The sequence below is a fragment of the Zophobas morio genome, unplaced genomic scaffold, assembly GCF_036711695.1.
Source record: "Zophobas morio isolate AGI-343-1 ecotype UQ-CSIRO unplaced genomic scaffold, CSIRO_AGI_Zmor_V1 ptg000243l, whole genome shotgun sequence".
NCBI classification, from domain to species: Eukaryota; Metazoa; Arthropoda; class Insecta; order Coleoptera; family Tenebrionidae; genus Zophobas; species Zophobas morio.
In genome coordinates this window covers 185,607-202,115 of record NW_026972347.1, presented here as the reverse complement: position 1 = coordinate 202,115, position 16,509 = coordinate 185,607, and the positions used below count along the sequence as shown (strand labels likewise).

At 32.0% G+C, this 16,509-nt stretch overlaps 1 long non-coding RNA gene across 1 annotated transcript; it reads right to left on the bottom strand.

The window, feature by feature from the left end:
- Positions 1 to 715: 715 nt before the first annotated feature.
- LOC135146570 (uncharacterized) lies at positions 716 to 2,615 on the bottom strand. The gene is made up of 5 exons (XR_010283877.1): positions 2,542 to 2,615; positions 2,353 to 2,437; positions 2,146 to 2,297; positions 1,951 to 2,014; positions 716 to 793 (listed from the first exon to the last, which is right to left on the bottom strand). It is a non-coding gene; the product is annotated as an uncharacterized LOC135146570 (long non-coding RNA).
- Between the last annotated feature and the right edge of the window lie 13,894 nt (positions 2,616 to 16,509).

Genomic DNA, 16,509 nt, shown 5'->3' with positions numbered 1-16,509 from the left:
GCACAAGGTATAATATATAATGGCGTATAAGTGCAATTTTTATCAAGTTTTTGGTTCCTTAAAACACTTAAAAATCCGGTTTTAAAGGTATTTGGTATTCAATAAAATTTAAATCATCCGTTAATCGGATGTGATAAAGGAGAAACGCTCACGAGAAATAATACCATAAAAATTATCTTATTAGATACCTTATACACTTAGTGTGCCGGTTTAAAAGGTATTGGTATTAAAAATTTTATTCATACGCTATACCACCCAATTGGGTTTAACCAAATTGATATAACCCAAAAATAATTTAATTTAGATATAAGTTGAGTTTTGGTAAATGAAAACACTTAAAGTGCCGGTTTAAAAGTGTATGGTATGAACTAATTTAATCTTTTTTCGTTTAAAAAAAACACCCATTAAGTTTAGGAAAAAATTTATATATAACAAAATAATGTAAATTTAGTTAAAAGTAAACGCATTACTAATAAAAATTTTTAAACAGAATTTTTTACTTCTTTATATTTGCATAGAAATATATTTCATATTTTTTTATTTACTTATAACATAAAATAGAAATTTATAAAACCAAAAGAAAAAATAATATAAACAAGCCAAAACTAATAAAACTAAAAGTACTTATTAAATATTTATATTTAATCTTTTTTTTTCAAACTTAACAAATTGATAATAAATATATTTTCTATTTATAAAAACTTTGTAAATGGTACTTTTGTATATGGGAGCAACGGTCGGTACAAGATTGAAGCAAAGTTTTTTTCCCCCCAACTGTTTATAAACCGTTTTTCTTAATAAAATAAAGAAATAAGCTTAAAAAATAATAGTGATATAGCAAAAATATTCAGTAAAAGTTTTTATTAATGGAGAAAATAAGCTAAAAAGTGGTATAATAAGTTTTATACTTTTACCATTTAAATTTCTTTTAAAAGTTTTTATAAATAATACGATTATTGTGCTTCCCGTTATATAAAGTTTAATTTCCTTCAATAATATTTATAAAAGTATACTTCTAACAATAACAAGGATATTAAGTTCATTTTATATAATACTAGTAATAATATTATAAAAAAAAAGTTTTCTTTTATAATAAGAGATAAAAATATTGAAAAATATTCTAATAAAATAGTTAAAACATATTTATAAATAAGCTTCCCATTAAAAAAAAATTATATTTTTTAAAAGTTATTATAAAGTAAAAGCAATAAAGTAAAAAAATAAATTTAATAAAAAAATTAAGCTTCCCATTAATATTTAATAATAATCAACTTTTTTAATTTTTTAAGATTAAGTTATTTTTAAATACTCTTTTATATATATATAAAAAAAATAATTCGTTATATCGTACACTTTTAATAACTCCGCATATTTTGGAGAAGAAAAAATATACAATTCAGATAAGATTATTTTGAATAATATTATTAATCAGCAGTTTTATAAGCTCTGAAAGAATCATAAAATTATAAATAATGCCAAAAAAATATATAATTAATAAAAATATAAAACAAAGAAAAAATTTAATAATTTAAATTAAATGATATCAATGTTTCTAAAAGAAAATTACTTTTGTGCTTTACCAAAAGTATAGTAATTGCTTAAGAAATAACCAAAAAATTCGTAACTTATAAACTCATTTTTTTTTTAAACAATATAAATTCTTTAAAAAAATGCTTTTCTGCATCTAAAATAAATTAACTTCTATAATTATACACAAAAATTATTTTTGTAAAAAAAAATTTCAAAATAAAGTAGAAATTTTAAATAACTAAGTTATAAAATTTATCATATTTGAATAATTAAAAGACTGATGCCGATTAAATTTTATTAGCTGTTACTAATTTAAATGAAATAATAAGTTAACAAAATTAAAAAAAAAATAAATTCAAAGTGTTATAATAAAAAGTTGAAAATTTTTTAAGAAAAAAAAAAACACTAAAATTCAAGAACCTTGCATACATGAAAGCCCATATAAACTACTTCCCTTACTGTAACGCAATAAAAGAGTTTCGACCTTAATAAAAATTTTTACAAGAATACAAATTTATTGAGTTTTAAAACAATAATAAACTAGTTAGTTTATTTATATATAATAAATATAGGTAAAATTAATATAATTACTAATAATTTCTAAAAAAAAATTACTTGATCGTCGGCTTGATGTGCTACTAATAGGGTTTCTATAGAGTGCTCAGCGCAAAACTGAGACAAAAGATCATATCGCTTATTTCTAGAAAGCTCAGAATTTATTTTTTCTTCGGGTTCCCAGCGACATAGCAAAGTGTAATGCCTCCCACCTCGTAATATTCAAAAAATTAGTTAACTAAAAGTTATTAAAAAAAAATTGAGCACCGTGATAGTTAACAACTTCTTCTAGATATTTAGCCTCTATACAACTTTCAGAACGCAAATTATGGTCTACAGTGACCGCAATAACCTGTTTACGTAAATTTAAAAAGATGACTAGAATAGTTAACCAGAATAAATAAAGTTATTGTAACGTAAGAAGTACTCAACGTGAGAATTTATAAAGCTAAATACCTCAGAAAACCAACCAGAAAGGTAAGAAAGATACCAAAGACAAAGGCTATCTGCTCCTCCGCTTAATGCGACAACTGTATTGTTATAAGTAATTCGTTTATAAATAAATTTTATTCAACTTGTTACATAAAAAATTATAAAAGTATCGACAAAAGGTTGATCAGCAATAACATTTTTAAAATTGTTAGATGTTAGAGGTATAATATTGAACATGAATTTACTATTAAAAAATTTTTTTAATGAATAGCGGCTAGAGAATATAAGAGCCTTTACAAATTGTTAATATCTTAAAACCTATAGGAAAGACGCAAAACTTGACTTCTAAATATTTTTTATTAAACTAAAAAAAAGTTTATAAGTAAAGATAATAGCTATTTTACTTAATAAAAATATAAATAAAGGATTACTTTCGCACAAGGCGACTTCTGATACTATAAATGTACAAATTAATGTAAAACGAAATGTGTTATATATAATTAACAATGGTATACCAGCTGGTGTAGCCGGCCTAATTTTTAAATATTCAAAACGGTTTTTTAAATCGTTAATGCTTACAAATGAAGCTTCAAGAATTTTTGTTTCAACTATATAATTTAGTAAACTTGGATGTTGTAATTTTAAGTTTTCAACGGTTGAAAATAAATGCAGTGACTTCTTATATCTTTCAACAATGGACTGTAATAAAGAAGGTTGAGATAGAGTGTCGGAAATATTTATTTTTTTCTCGAGGTTAAACTTTTCTGATAGGTTGTGACTTATATTAAGTTTTTCAGTAGAATTATTCTCTTGATTTAATATAGGAATGAAACCGGTCATACTGTAATTCAACCTGTAAAATAAAAGTAACTTGCTATACTGTGTAATTGGTCCTAACTTTAAAGTCATTGTGCTAATTTCTTTTAAGTAATAACTTTATTTTTTAAATGAGATTAATGACTTGAAAAACACATAATCATCCTAACAAACACCAAATTGTAAAGAGTAAATACTTTAAAGACACTTTTTCTCACTTAGTGCACTATACGTTTAGAACACGTGACTTCGGGGTAACCGATAGACATAAAAACTAAAGCATTTTTTATTGTTTCATATAAACTTTGTACATCGAAAAATAGATCCATCTATAAACCCAACGACTATCAAAAAGAACTAAAGAAGCTGTAGTTCTTAAAAGATAGAAATATTCTACCTATAACCGCAATAAAATGGCACAAGGCGGTCAATAAATTTTAGGTTTTAGGAACCTTTTTTGTAGTATTTTTCTAAAAAAATACTTTTCTGCTGCGACCTTATATCATAAGCTTTTAAAAGGTGTGACACGGCGGACTTGGAAGCAAACAAACACTAGAGATACCCCGAAAATGATTATCAGTAACATTTTTTGCCAGCTTGAGGACAACTAGCAAGATAAACTTTTTATTACCATTGCGAGCCAATACAGAAAAAACGGTAGGAAAATGCTTAGTTTTTTTAAAAAAACGATTCAAATGAATTAGTTAAATATAATTAATAAGACAAATGCAGAGCGAGTTGTATTTAGAATACTTAGATTTCCGCGGTTCCCTTACCATTTCTGGGATGCGACTACGCGCACTACCAACATGCTTATTTAATATTTTGTCTTAATGCTCTCCCTAATGTTCAATTTAGCATTCGCAAGTGATAGTTTATTGTGCAAGAACTATTAGGAACACGTAACGAAAGGTTTGCACAAAAAACGTCCTATTTATAGAATTTTTGGATTTGAAAATCTTTTGAAAGGATTTGGTACAAGAGTCACTTGTTTGAGAGGATAAATTAAAAGCATGTCAACTACGTTAGTTTAAATTGTTTACTCTTATCGCAAATTCAGAGAAAATCTTAGAGAAGTAAGATAGACTCGGAGAGCCCCAGGGATCTCTTTTATTTCCACTATTGTTTTTAATATACTGGCAGAGCTTCCGCCCTTTAACACTGAGAGCATAGCTTTTAACGTTAAGCGTTAGTTGTAATCATAATTACTAATAGTAATTCAAAGGTAAAGAACAGCTTGCATCAAGCTGTTCTTGACAATAAGAAGCCATTAACTCCTCAGGTTTACTACTCATTTGAAGTTGTTATATGTATAAAATATAAAAAAAGTATATAGTGCTAGGCAGTGATAGCCGTGAGATAGTTACTGCTATTATCAAACCAAAATATTAAAATACGTAATCTCTACTTTTATAAAATGTAATTGGAAGTGGTTCGGTAGAAAAGAACATTTTTTTTTTAGCACTAGCATACCACGGTCGGTCTTCTTGAGGATCTTAAGCTGCTTGAGCTGAATTCTCCTCTTCTGCAGCGGTTGCATCGCGAGCGCCCGCCAGTGTACGCTCTTTAGAGAGCTTTAAACGACTGTCCCGACGGACTGAAAAAGTGGGAAGTATCAGGCTCGGACTCTCGCCATTCGGGCTTGTGTGTTGGAAAACCGCTAAAAACCATCACTGGGAGAGTCAAGCCTAGGGCACAAGACTCGAGAGGTCAACAGGAGACATCGGCCAGCACCATGCCAGCCCGGTCCAGAAAAAGGAGGGGGCCAACAAAGGATTAACTTTTAATTATAACCGCATTTTTCACTGTAATAAGTAAATTCCACGTGATCAAGTGAAACGTAGGGAACAGTGATAATTTATGTGTTAGATGTAATTGAGGCCGTCTGGGGGCACACCTCTGATTAAACATTTTAGGGGTTCATGAGTGTCGCGCTTTTTTTTTTTCTTTTATGGTCTTGTTCTTGTCGGCTCGAGAGCAATTAAATAAATTATACGACTCTTTTTAATTTTTTCACTAATATTATATTTATTCGTGATATAATTTAACGTATTACTCTAAATTTTTTTATAATATATTCGTTCTTGAAATTTCAAGTCTGAAAGATCAATAAAAGGAGAAATATAAATTAGGGTGTTTATAGCATGGGGGTAGTGTTCAAGTGTTCAAGGCTCAAGTGAAATGCGCATGTGATTATATAAGTTTGGCTCGCGTAGCTGCTGCAGTTTTTTTTATTCTTTTTGTTATGCGGCTGGGAGTTTATAATAACCAAATAAATTTATAGTGCTTTCTAGTACTTCGACTTTCTTATACTCTATTATTTTATTGTCTATAATATACTATATATATATATTATATTACTATGCCGTCTATAATACATATGCTCTGGAAGGCTTGCAACCTCTGAAGTGAACACTAGTAAAAATAAAACACGTGCGTGGTTACTGTTTTTCTCCTCTATATTTTCTTCCCTCTTTATTCCATTCTGTCTATTACGTTATAAGCACGTATTTTTCTATGAGCATACGAAATACTACGTCCTTTGTTTCTTGTCTTTTTTATATACATTTGTTTATATTTTACTTTTATATAATATAACTTTTATTGGCATTTCTTAGTTTTTTTTTAAGTTTAATTTATACCATTATATATTTTCACGTTATTTACTGTTATATTAATACTCTCTTCCACGCTTTCATTTATTACTTTTATTTATTATAAACTTTTATTATTCTTTCTCAATTTAATTTTTTTTAATTCAGACTACTATAATATTTACTTTACTTTAATTACTTTCACACCTTTTCTTTAGTTGCATAATATCTTTGATAAGCGCACCCAACAAGCTTGGAAAGGACAATTTCTAAGGGACACCACATTTTCGTCAATGGTTTAAAAACTAGCTTTAATCAATCAGGGAGCCCTTGACCTATTTTTTATAGAAATAAAAGTAGGTGAACCGGGGGTAGTAAGTTCTTCGGAGAGACTGAAGAATTCTGCGCTGGGTATCCAAATATATTTTGAACAGCGTTCATCGCGATGTAAAAAGTAGAATTAAAGAAATTAAAGTTACAGAACCAGAGCGTGCTCTATAGATTGTTAAGGATACCTTTGGAAGAAAGTCACTTGTTACCTTTATGAGCAGAGTGCAAGAACTCTGTATCGCCACGAAAGACCGTGATAAAACAGTTCAACAATTTGCAACTCGACTTAACTATCTTTCAAACGAATTTGAAGAACAGTGTACAATAAAATAATTAATTTTTCACATAAAGAAAATTACTGATCTTGGACAGTATTACAGCAATAACCCTAATTGCTTTGGTTATAAATACACTCTTACTTCTTCAAGACAAGGCATAAAGTTGAAACTGCTTCGAAATGTTCTTCTTTTATTACATTCCAAGAAAATAAATCTAAGCACAAATATTTTGTTGAGTCCCTTCAATTTCATTGCAAGTGACTAGATTGCCACTTGAGATCACAGTGTCCTTTATCAGAGAAATATGCAAATTTTGCTGAAAAATTGGGCATGTTGAAATAGCATGCCTGCTAAAATTCGGACAAAGGTCTGAACAACACATGGTTGTGGACACGGGCCTACCTCCACCTTGTTAAAGACAAAGGGACTAATAAGCCAGTTAACTTACCAAAGAAATATCATTAAACCCATTAACTGACCACTCAAAAGCTTATTTGAGTGGATATTTAATTTGCCTTGCGCACGTTAAAGCCATATATAATAACAACTTTTAATATAACCTATTATCAGTTTGCAAGCTTAACAAAAAGGTTATAATGTTTTCTTTAAAGATAACAGTCTATTAGAAAACAAAATAACATTGTGACTCCGGGAATTTAAAGAGATTGACTGTACATTCTTGACACTGTAAATGCAAATAAAAGTTTTTCCATGTCGGTAACTTATTAATTTGTTGTGACGAATGTTCCAAAGAAAACAATACAGGTTTGGTCACTTTAATCATTACTATATAGAGGAGGTTATCCGAACATTCCTTAATATAAAAACGAAGATTGTGAAGTATGCTTTAACCTGTAGAATAAAGAAAAAGAAAATTAGCTAATTTAGCGAAACCCACGGTTTTCGAAAACTCGGACGATTAATATATATAGACACTTTAACCAGGGATATTACTTCGTACGAGGGATACAATAATGTATTTGTACTGACGCGAAATCGAAACTTATTACAATATTATTTGCAAAAAACTAACAGGAAATTTTAACAATTAAATTAACTGGATTTAGTCTACATAAATTTATAGAGGATAAAAAAAATAATGGAAACATCATAACAACTGTTATAAAGGTAATAAGAATCGATATAGGCAGCGAATTTATTAACTATAAAGTTAATCAAGACATACAAGAGGAGGTTATCAAACTGTCAACTGTACTTAAAGATGCTCCTTAACCCATGCTAAGTGTAAGAAGCATTCAGAGTTTACCTAACGTGGCCCGGAGTATATTAGAACACCCTAAATTTCCTAAAAACTATTGGAGTGAGGCTATCCGCGAGGCAATACTAATCCTTAATAACATACCAAAAAAGGGCGAACAACTTACACCTAACCAAAATTTTAGCCTTAAATTTTATAAATCTTTATGCTGCAAAGTCTTATATTATAATCCGCACTATGAAAGGAAATCGCAAGATCGTGCTTTAGAAGGCGTTCATTTATTCAAACCATTAGATCCCACCGAGAACGAATTTAACATATTTAGTATTAACGCAGGGAAAATTGTAAGGTTCAGGGACATATTTTGAGGGCGTGTTCCTTTTTAACAACAGAAACAATTCAAATTACACATAACCCTTTCTCTATTTCCTTAAACACAAAAAAGCACTACCTAAATAATTGCTCTTACTATGAACCCTGAAGTAATATACAGGCCTAACACCGAAACAACTTTATTAACGCATTTAACTATAAGAAATCTGAATTAAATAGAAAACAATAGCTCATTTAGAAGAACTGGCATTTATACTAAAGAAGTCTTCACTAATTATATTAACAATATACAGGAAGTTTAGATCACTTGAAGAAACACTCTAAGTTTGAGCCAACCTCAATAAATCATAATAAAAATGACGCTGCTGAATTTTTAAGTAAAATCACACTATCCGGATCACCAAATAACAAACCTAAAAAAGCAGTTACCCATTAAAATTTAAAATATAAACCCTACAAGAGGTTGTCGGATACAATTAAAACGCATGATTATATGAAATACAGATATATTAGCAGTTGTAAATTGCTCTATAGATGAAGAAAACGACTGTGAATAAGAACAGCTACTAAAGAGTATAACTGTGCACTACAGTGAGTATAACGAATAGGAAAGTGCAAATAAAAGACACTTTGAAAGTGTTGCGGACTGCATGCCAAAAAAACCAGGTTATCAATTGCTTTAATAACTCATAATACTTTAACATATTCTGAAGCGATGTAATCAGCAGACAAAAACTTGTGAAAATTAGCAGCTAAAAACAATCCCACATCATTAGAGCATAAAGGTTTCGAGATAATTACTATGGTTTATTCCTAACGAAATTTATTATCAACTGCGTGGAGGTTACATCTTAAAGCAAATAATCAATACAAAGCCAGATTAGTTGCCAGAGGCCTTCAGCAAATTCCTGATTCTAGTTATTAAGCACTTATTTTCCAGTGTCATCCAAATTTTAGACCACTATTAACTCTAGCCAAAATGCGAAAATTAGCCAGTCCGTACAGCAGACATAACTGTCGGGGTATTCAAACCTTTACTGACCGGTATCTAAACCTTTAAGCCCTTTAAAAATTAATTGTAAACAAATGTATATATATATAAAAATAGAGTGTGTGTGTGTGTGTGAGAAACGTACAGATGTGACTAGAACAAAAAAAAGCACTGAAAAAAATTAACGCGACTCCCGGTTCATTTTTCGTGAACCTTCATTACATACCAACTACTAAGCAATGAAATAATCTAAACAGTAAAAATAAAACTCTCTAAAAACGGTTATTTGCTTTAAACTTATGAACTGGAATCTTTTCCTCAACAATAACAACCGCATTTTTACACTCAAAATTACAAAAGTCTGTATTTGTACACATACCACAAGGAGTGTATTCAATAAAAAATAAATTAAATATAAATTACACCATCTTCAAAAATGACTGCTTAAGGAACATAGTTGAATAAAAAATTGTGCATTAAAAATTATTGTTGCTCTTTACGACCTTAAAGAGACAGCGAGACTTTTCTATCGAGAGTTGTCTACAAAGCTTAAAAAGTATGGTTACAGTCAGAGCAAAGTAGATGAATGCATATTTTATACGAATAACTTTGAAACAATTATAGGTATGAACACACCTCCTTTATCAATAATATGAGGACAGAGAATAATTTAAGGAACGTGGAAAAACCCAAAGAATTCCGGGAATTAACATCGATGACAGGACAATGCCGTCCTGTTAAATCAAAGTTCTCAAAAACATCATATTGGTAAGGAAAACATATCAAAACTACCTTTGTCCATTAACACAAGGCCAAAACACCCTCGGATGGGGGGGCTAATCAACCTTTACAGCCCAGTCGGGTCACTACGAAATATCGCTGACAGTACTAGACCTGATATTTCATGTCAGTTCTATGCTTAACCGTTTCCTACACTGCAACGGTCGAACCATAGAGTGCGCGTTAGAGCACTTCCTCTAGATAACCATAGAAATAAGGTATTAGTAGAATGCTACTGTAATTTTTCATGGGCGGACACAAAGGACTATAAGACCTCCATGGGCCATCTCATCCTTGTTAATCGCTCCCCTGTTCAACGGTCCTCCAACTTAGACAAAAACAAAAATTAATAAATCTTCCTGTGGAGCTGAATATATCGCCATAAGCAAGGCATTGTATAGCATGTTTGTGATTAGAAATATATTAACAGAATTACTTCCTGCTTACGGAACTGGTTTAAAGATCTATATAGGCAACGAAATATTACCTAACGCTAAGAAATTATATATATTTATGTATTAAACTACCCCGTATATTACTAAACAAGATAGACCCAATCCGTACACAGCGGGCAACTTAAGACGACAAGGGGGAGAAAAGAGAAAGTCATAAAGAACTTAGTCTTCCACGTGACTTACATGTATTTACCCTAACCTTCAACTCTCACACCCTGTAGTTACACATTCTTCAATTTTTTTTGAACCTATAGAGTTATAAAATGAATATAACAAAAAGATGAACATTAAAAAAACGAAGGAGGGTTAATTTATTTAGTTTCATATTTTTTTTGGAGTTAGTATTTTTCCTACTATTCCGGGAATTTTTGATGTACTGAGGGCTTTGAACTCGGGAGTCTTTCAGGATTTGCTATTGATTAATTACTTTAATGAAATTGTCATTAGACTTCCATGTTTCCGTACTGATAATAAAATTAAATTTGTTTCATCTCTCCTATTGTTGGAAAACCAAAACGTGGAATTACCAAAGGTACACATGAAGTTAAGACAAGCAAATTACTAATTTTCAAGCAAACAAATGACAGGGCGAGAGATCTGCTTAATTCTTTTACATAGTATAAGAAAACAAACTTAAAGATTTAGAAGCCCCCAAAAAATTCATGTAAACCGACAAAAATACACTATAGAAGTACTAGCCTATTTCAAACTCATGCAATTCAATACAAAGCCTATACCATATATTATCCGTTTGCTAAGGTCAACGTTGTCTGCAGGATACCTGTGCATCACTTCTACCTTGTAAAATGAACTGATCTAACTTTTTCAATATTACGATCCCTTTCACTAGTAAAGAACGGACACTCAAATAGTTCACTTTTGCTTAAACATTGGGATAAATAATTGGGTTGATAAATACACTACCGACCGAAAAAGCGAGGGTTTATATATAATTAAACTGCTGCCTAAACACTCCTATAACCACATACATCTACATTATATGACATATGTTCCTTAAGACCGTTTTTTAAGAGCTGGAAAAATTCATATCATAATTGATTCCGAGAGACCATCTTTAGTGTTTAGGTTAAAGACTCATTCTAAACCTTATGCCGTACCATGTGCTCATCACACGTGTTTTTACGTTTGTTCCCCATATTTTGTATTTCTTCCCTGAGGTATATGTCCTTTACGACAATAAAATGATCTCTATTCTTGTCCCCCGTCAGAAAGTAATCATTAATTTAGATTATAATCCTGTAAATTTAAAGTGTAAATTTGTATAAAAAAGATTTCGCCTTAAAGCTTATATTTCGCAGTTTAATATCTTTGTTGTTGATTTTCCTTCTCTTATATCATAAGTATATATAACAGTCCCTGAAAAGGTAAGCTGTTAAACAGTTTTTTCTATAGTTTAAGATGGGCCTCTCCTAAAATTTCTCAAATTTCTTATAAGGTTAGCTGTCTTTTCTTGTGAAAATTACTCTCCGATCTTTTGCTACCTAATGGTCAAGGATGAGCGGTAAAAACGTGTATTTTAAGTGTAGCACGTCATCTTCATAGAAGTGAATATATGCCAGCCAAGTAATTGTCTTAGTTCTGGTTATCTGTTGAGAGTGTAAGTTATGCGAAATGCACGCTTGACTTGGTCTAATCATCTATATGTTGGCGTAAAGCAGTTCTATAAATCTTATACATTTTTCCAGGAACATAGATTAGATCCAAGGTCATAAACAAAAAGCTGTTGTCCAAGTTGGGTAATTGCTAATTTTAAGGCATTATCCGTTTCCTTCAAGGTTCCCTTCTGCCTTTTGGGAGTTAACTCTGATAATTCACGTGTCCATAAAACGTGTTATCTCTTTCCTCACATTATATTGTGCTTTCCTATAACTATTTTTCTTCAAGGTAGTGATCGTTCCTTTTCTTTTTCTCCGTAAATGCACTTATTAAAACACCACAGAAGGCTTTTCATTCTAATATGCTGAAGTACACTATCCTCTTTTCAAGCATAAAAACCTTAAACTTAGCACTCGAACAAACTCATTGTGAAAATTAAGTGGTACAGTAATGATTTTTACTAAAACTCGTCTACCGAAATCCACCCATTCTGAGGCCCCCATTACCTTCGGTAATGTTGGTAAAACAGAACAAAGCAGCTTTGGGCCATGACCGGTAATTAAATTAATTTAAAAAGTTTACGTTTATGTTTATTAACAGCTACTTATGCTTATATATTCAGATGTTAGACTAATGTAGTGCACTATGCTCTCTTTCCTTTTTTTCTCTCCCTATAAGTCACTGCAAAATCCATAAAATATAATACATATGCTTTTGTTGAACAGTAGAAAATTTTTAGTATTCCCATTTTGCCATACTTCTACCTGCTAAGATAACAGAAATAAATGTACAATGAAAACCCTATATATGTCAACTGGTCTTATTGAAAAAGACCTGGTGCTTAAATTTAATTAAATGTGCTTGCCCAGTCTTATACAAACAGAAACCGTTTAAAATTTGAACTCTGACTATTTACGTTTTCATTCTGTGGTACATGCCATGTGCTAACCATATTGTGCGTGTTATTTTGGGTCCTACATTTAATAAATTTTGATTATTAGAGGGTAGATAATCTTATTATGAGCTTCACTAGGAGCAGTTTTATACTTTTTGTTGTAGTGTTATATTTAAAATTGTAAAAGACGAAGCATTCTGTTTCAACAAGTTTCTGGGTAAAAAAAACCGTTAAAATAGAGTGCATAATCATCAACTTGCGTCAATTATATAGTAATTAGAATTAAGCAAGAGTGTTCACTTCGGCTACCAAATTAGCATTAGATAGCCCCAGGCGCCAGCAAAGACTAGGTTCGAAGCATGGTTCCAAATTTGGGAAACTTCGCGTTAAAGTGACTAACAAATATGCTTAACCCAAAGCTGCAAGAACAGACACAGGAAGCAGGTTGAACTTGTTTCAGTACTCTCTCATTCGGATCGGCATTATGCGGTTCCGGATGGGAATGTTGGATAGCGTTAGCTACTAGTATTATATATACCACCGTTTCCCAGGCTTTAGCCTCTGAGGTGGGGGTTAAATTTATTGCTTTACATTGTTTTTCGTTCTACTTTAGTAGAACCTTTTTCTGAGCTAACATTTCTAAACTGTTAGTTCGTTCTGGTGTTCAACTAAAGTTGAACTTAGCCAGTTCTTAAGGGCATGACGAGGTCAACTTGATATTTCAGTAAACTTAAGTATACCTCCTAAACTCACTGATTGACATTCATAGCTAATTAACTCTGAAACCTAAAGAAGCATGATTATGGTTTATATTATTTATCTAAAGCTAACATTCTGCCAGAAACTCCAGTAAAGTTTTGCATTTTGCTTGTTAATCAGACTACTCAGGTAATACATATTACTATAGACTCACTACTGCTATACTAAGACAATTGTGACAATTGTAGACTATCTTGCCTCAATTTAGATAATTTGTAAAAAGAAGCTAAGAGAAATTTTATTACTATGTAGACATATTTACTAGAGGGCTATTCCAACGGACACATTCTTACCAAGTTTAAAAGTAGATCTTTCGACCCGCGAACTACTAAGCCATATTCCAGGATCATCTAGAACTCTTCAAAATAACGTACAACTCTCAACGAACAGGTTTGCAAATAATTAAATTGATCAGTCTTAGCTACATTAGCTAAAGAGCAAAACTATTTCACGGTTAGATGGTGTTAGGGAACCATGCTGTCATCTAATAGCTGGCAATCCAGTTAGCAAAAAATTGGTTTAATTGACAACTAGTTTTTAGGAAGAGTGACTTAAACTAAATGGAATTTCCTTACTTGAAAAAAAGGTTTAATTAATTTTGATTAAATAAAAGCTTCTCATTGAAAACTAGCATTGCTTTCTGCAGCTATTCCTCCTTAGGGGAGCGGCGCGGGTATATATAATACTAGCTACTAGGATTATATAGTATAGACACTATTCGTGTCAATACCCGTAGGCTACAGGTACTATTCAGCAGCGGCTAGCAGACGCCAGGGAAAGCATACCAGCACAATCACAAGCGTCACAAAGATGCCGCGAAAGAACCAATAGCCGACGGCCTTGGAAGGAGATGATAATCCTAGTAGAACATTACTCATCACCTAGCTCTTGCTATAGCGGCTTTCGTCTTTGATATTCGCCGTCAACCACAGTAGAGTGCTAGGCAACTTAGCAGCTTTCGTCAACCATTTAATAGTTAATTGGTTGAATACGACTGTTCTGCCTAAAGGCCGCATAAGAATGCAACGGTTCAGCAGGCAATGCTAGTATTCAACGCTAAGCTAAAGCTAAGCTACCAATATACTTAATTATGACTATAAAGCCATTTACATGCCACAAACTTCTCGTAAACATCCGGTTAGCTAAAATTTGCGCTTGCGAATACAGGTAAGCTAAAACTTGCTGTAAAACTTTACCAACTAGCGACTTTTTGCCAATTTTAAGAGTAGCTTCGAACCGTGCATCTCTAACATTACTTAAACCCAAGTTAGCTAGCTATAGCAATCTACGCCTCTCCTCAGCGCTAGCTCACCCTGAATCCTGAGCTCAACTAAGGACGGTACCATAATCACGATCCTAGGTTGGTAAAAATCAGTAAACGAGTTCAAGTATCAAATCGGATAATAGCAATGTTAGTTCTGAGTTTAATGTACCTTCTCCGACTCAGCAGAGGGCTTGAAGGAGATTCGTTGTCTGACACCATCGGATAGTAAAGGGTGACATGACCAAAGCCAAGATGAATCGACCTTGAGTTAACCGTCCATCTGAGGCTGACAACCTTCCGAGCGCCGTAGATCGAAACCATCCGGAACCCTCGAGGACTAAGTCGTTCGCCAGAGCGAATTTTATAATAGGCTTGTCTGTTACAAGCACTTGTACGATTGACAGTCTAGGGTCAAAAAGCAAACCTCGCTCTGTCAAAGAATGTACAATCTAGCACGGATGCTCACAAGGTTAGAGAAAACAGACAAAGATACCAAAGTAGCACCAAAGTCTACCCATTAAGTAGCTGAGCTGCACAGTCGCCAAAATTAACAACTATATAAACTATGGACTTATCTGCCGTGGTCACAGCACTAGACCGGCTGCGTCACAAGCTCGTACGCGAACCAAAAGATAGTCTTCGCACGAGAGGAAGAGCGCGGAGAGAGCAAGTTAATTAGCTTGCTCTCTATATACGAGGTTTTAAACCTCTTAAGAATGTAAAAAGTGACCTAATTTAGGTCACTAAAACGCTTCTACCTAGTAAAATTAGATATACAAAAGATAAAGTAAATTCAATTAGTTTAGTTTAGGTAGAAGCACTAAAAGATAAAATATATAAATTATTTATATAATTATTTAATATTTAAAATATATAAATTATTTTAGATATAAAAAATATAAATATAGATCTGTTAGAGGTAGTTTTCAATGTATAAAGGCCAAGGTAAAGATAAAGCTAAAGGATTTCACCTCAATGAAGTTCAATAAAGTGACAAATCACTGCCCAGATCTATATACCAATCGTCAATGGTATAAAATAATAACCACGAGATTACTACAACGCACAGAAGATTCATAAACCGGTAGCAAAGTCTCGATTATGACTTTGATAAAATTGATTAAACCAAGAGTACTTCCTAGCGGTAAAGATGCTGACTAGTTTCTGCCTACTCGACTGAATAGTTTGTAAATAGGTTGTTTCACCTTGGTTACTAAACCCTAGCACAGGCGACTTAACAACAATACAGAAATATTACAATTTTTCATTTTACAAATAGTAATCCTTCATGCTAGGGAATAAGGTTATACTTTGGTAGAACAAAAATAACTACCACCTAGAAATGAAAATTAAATTATTCTACCAGAGTATAAGGAAAAAAAGGATAAAGTAATGTTTATCTCTTTTGCTTCGTAGCAGATGCTATACACCGTAGGGACTCAGTATTGCATCTACTCGAGCTAGGTGATTATTACACTACTTCTGTGGATAATACACCGTAAATAAAGGAGATACATAACTTTATCCTTTGTTCCGTTCTACTTTGGTAGAACAAGCTATCATTTCTAGAGCGGTAGTTAGTTTTGTTCTATCAAAGTGGAACGCCTTACTGTAGTCATTCGACTTTGGAGAAACTAGTTCGAATCTGGTTAGTATTATTA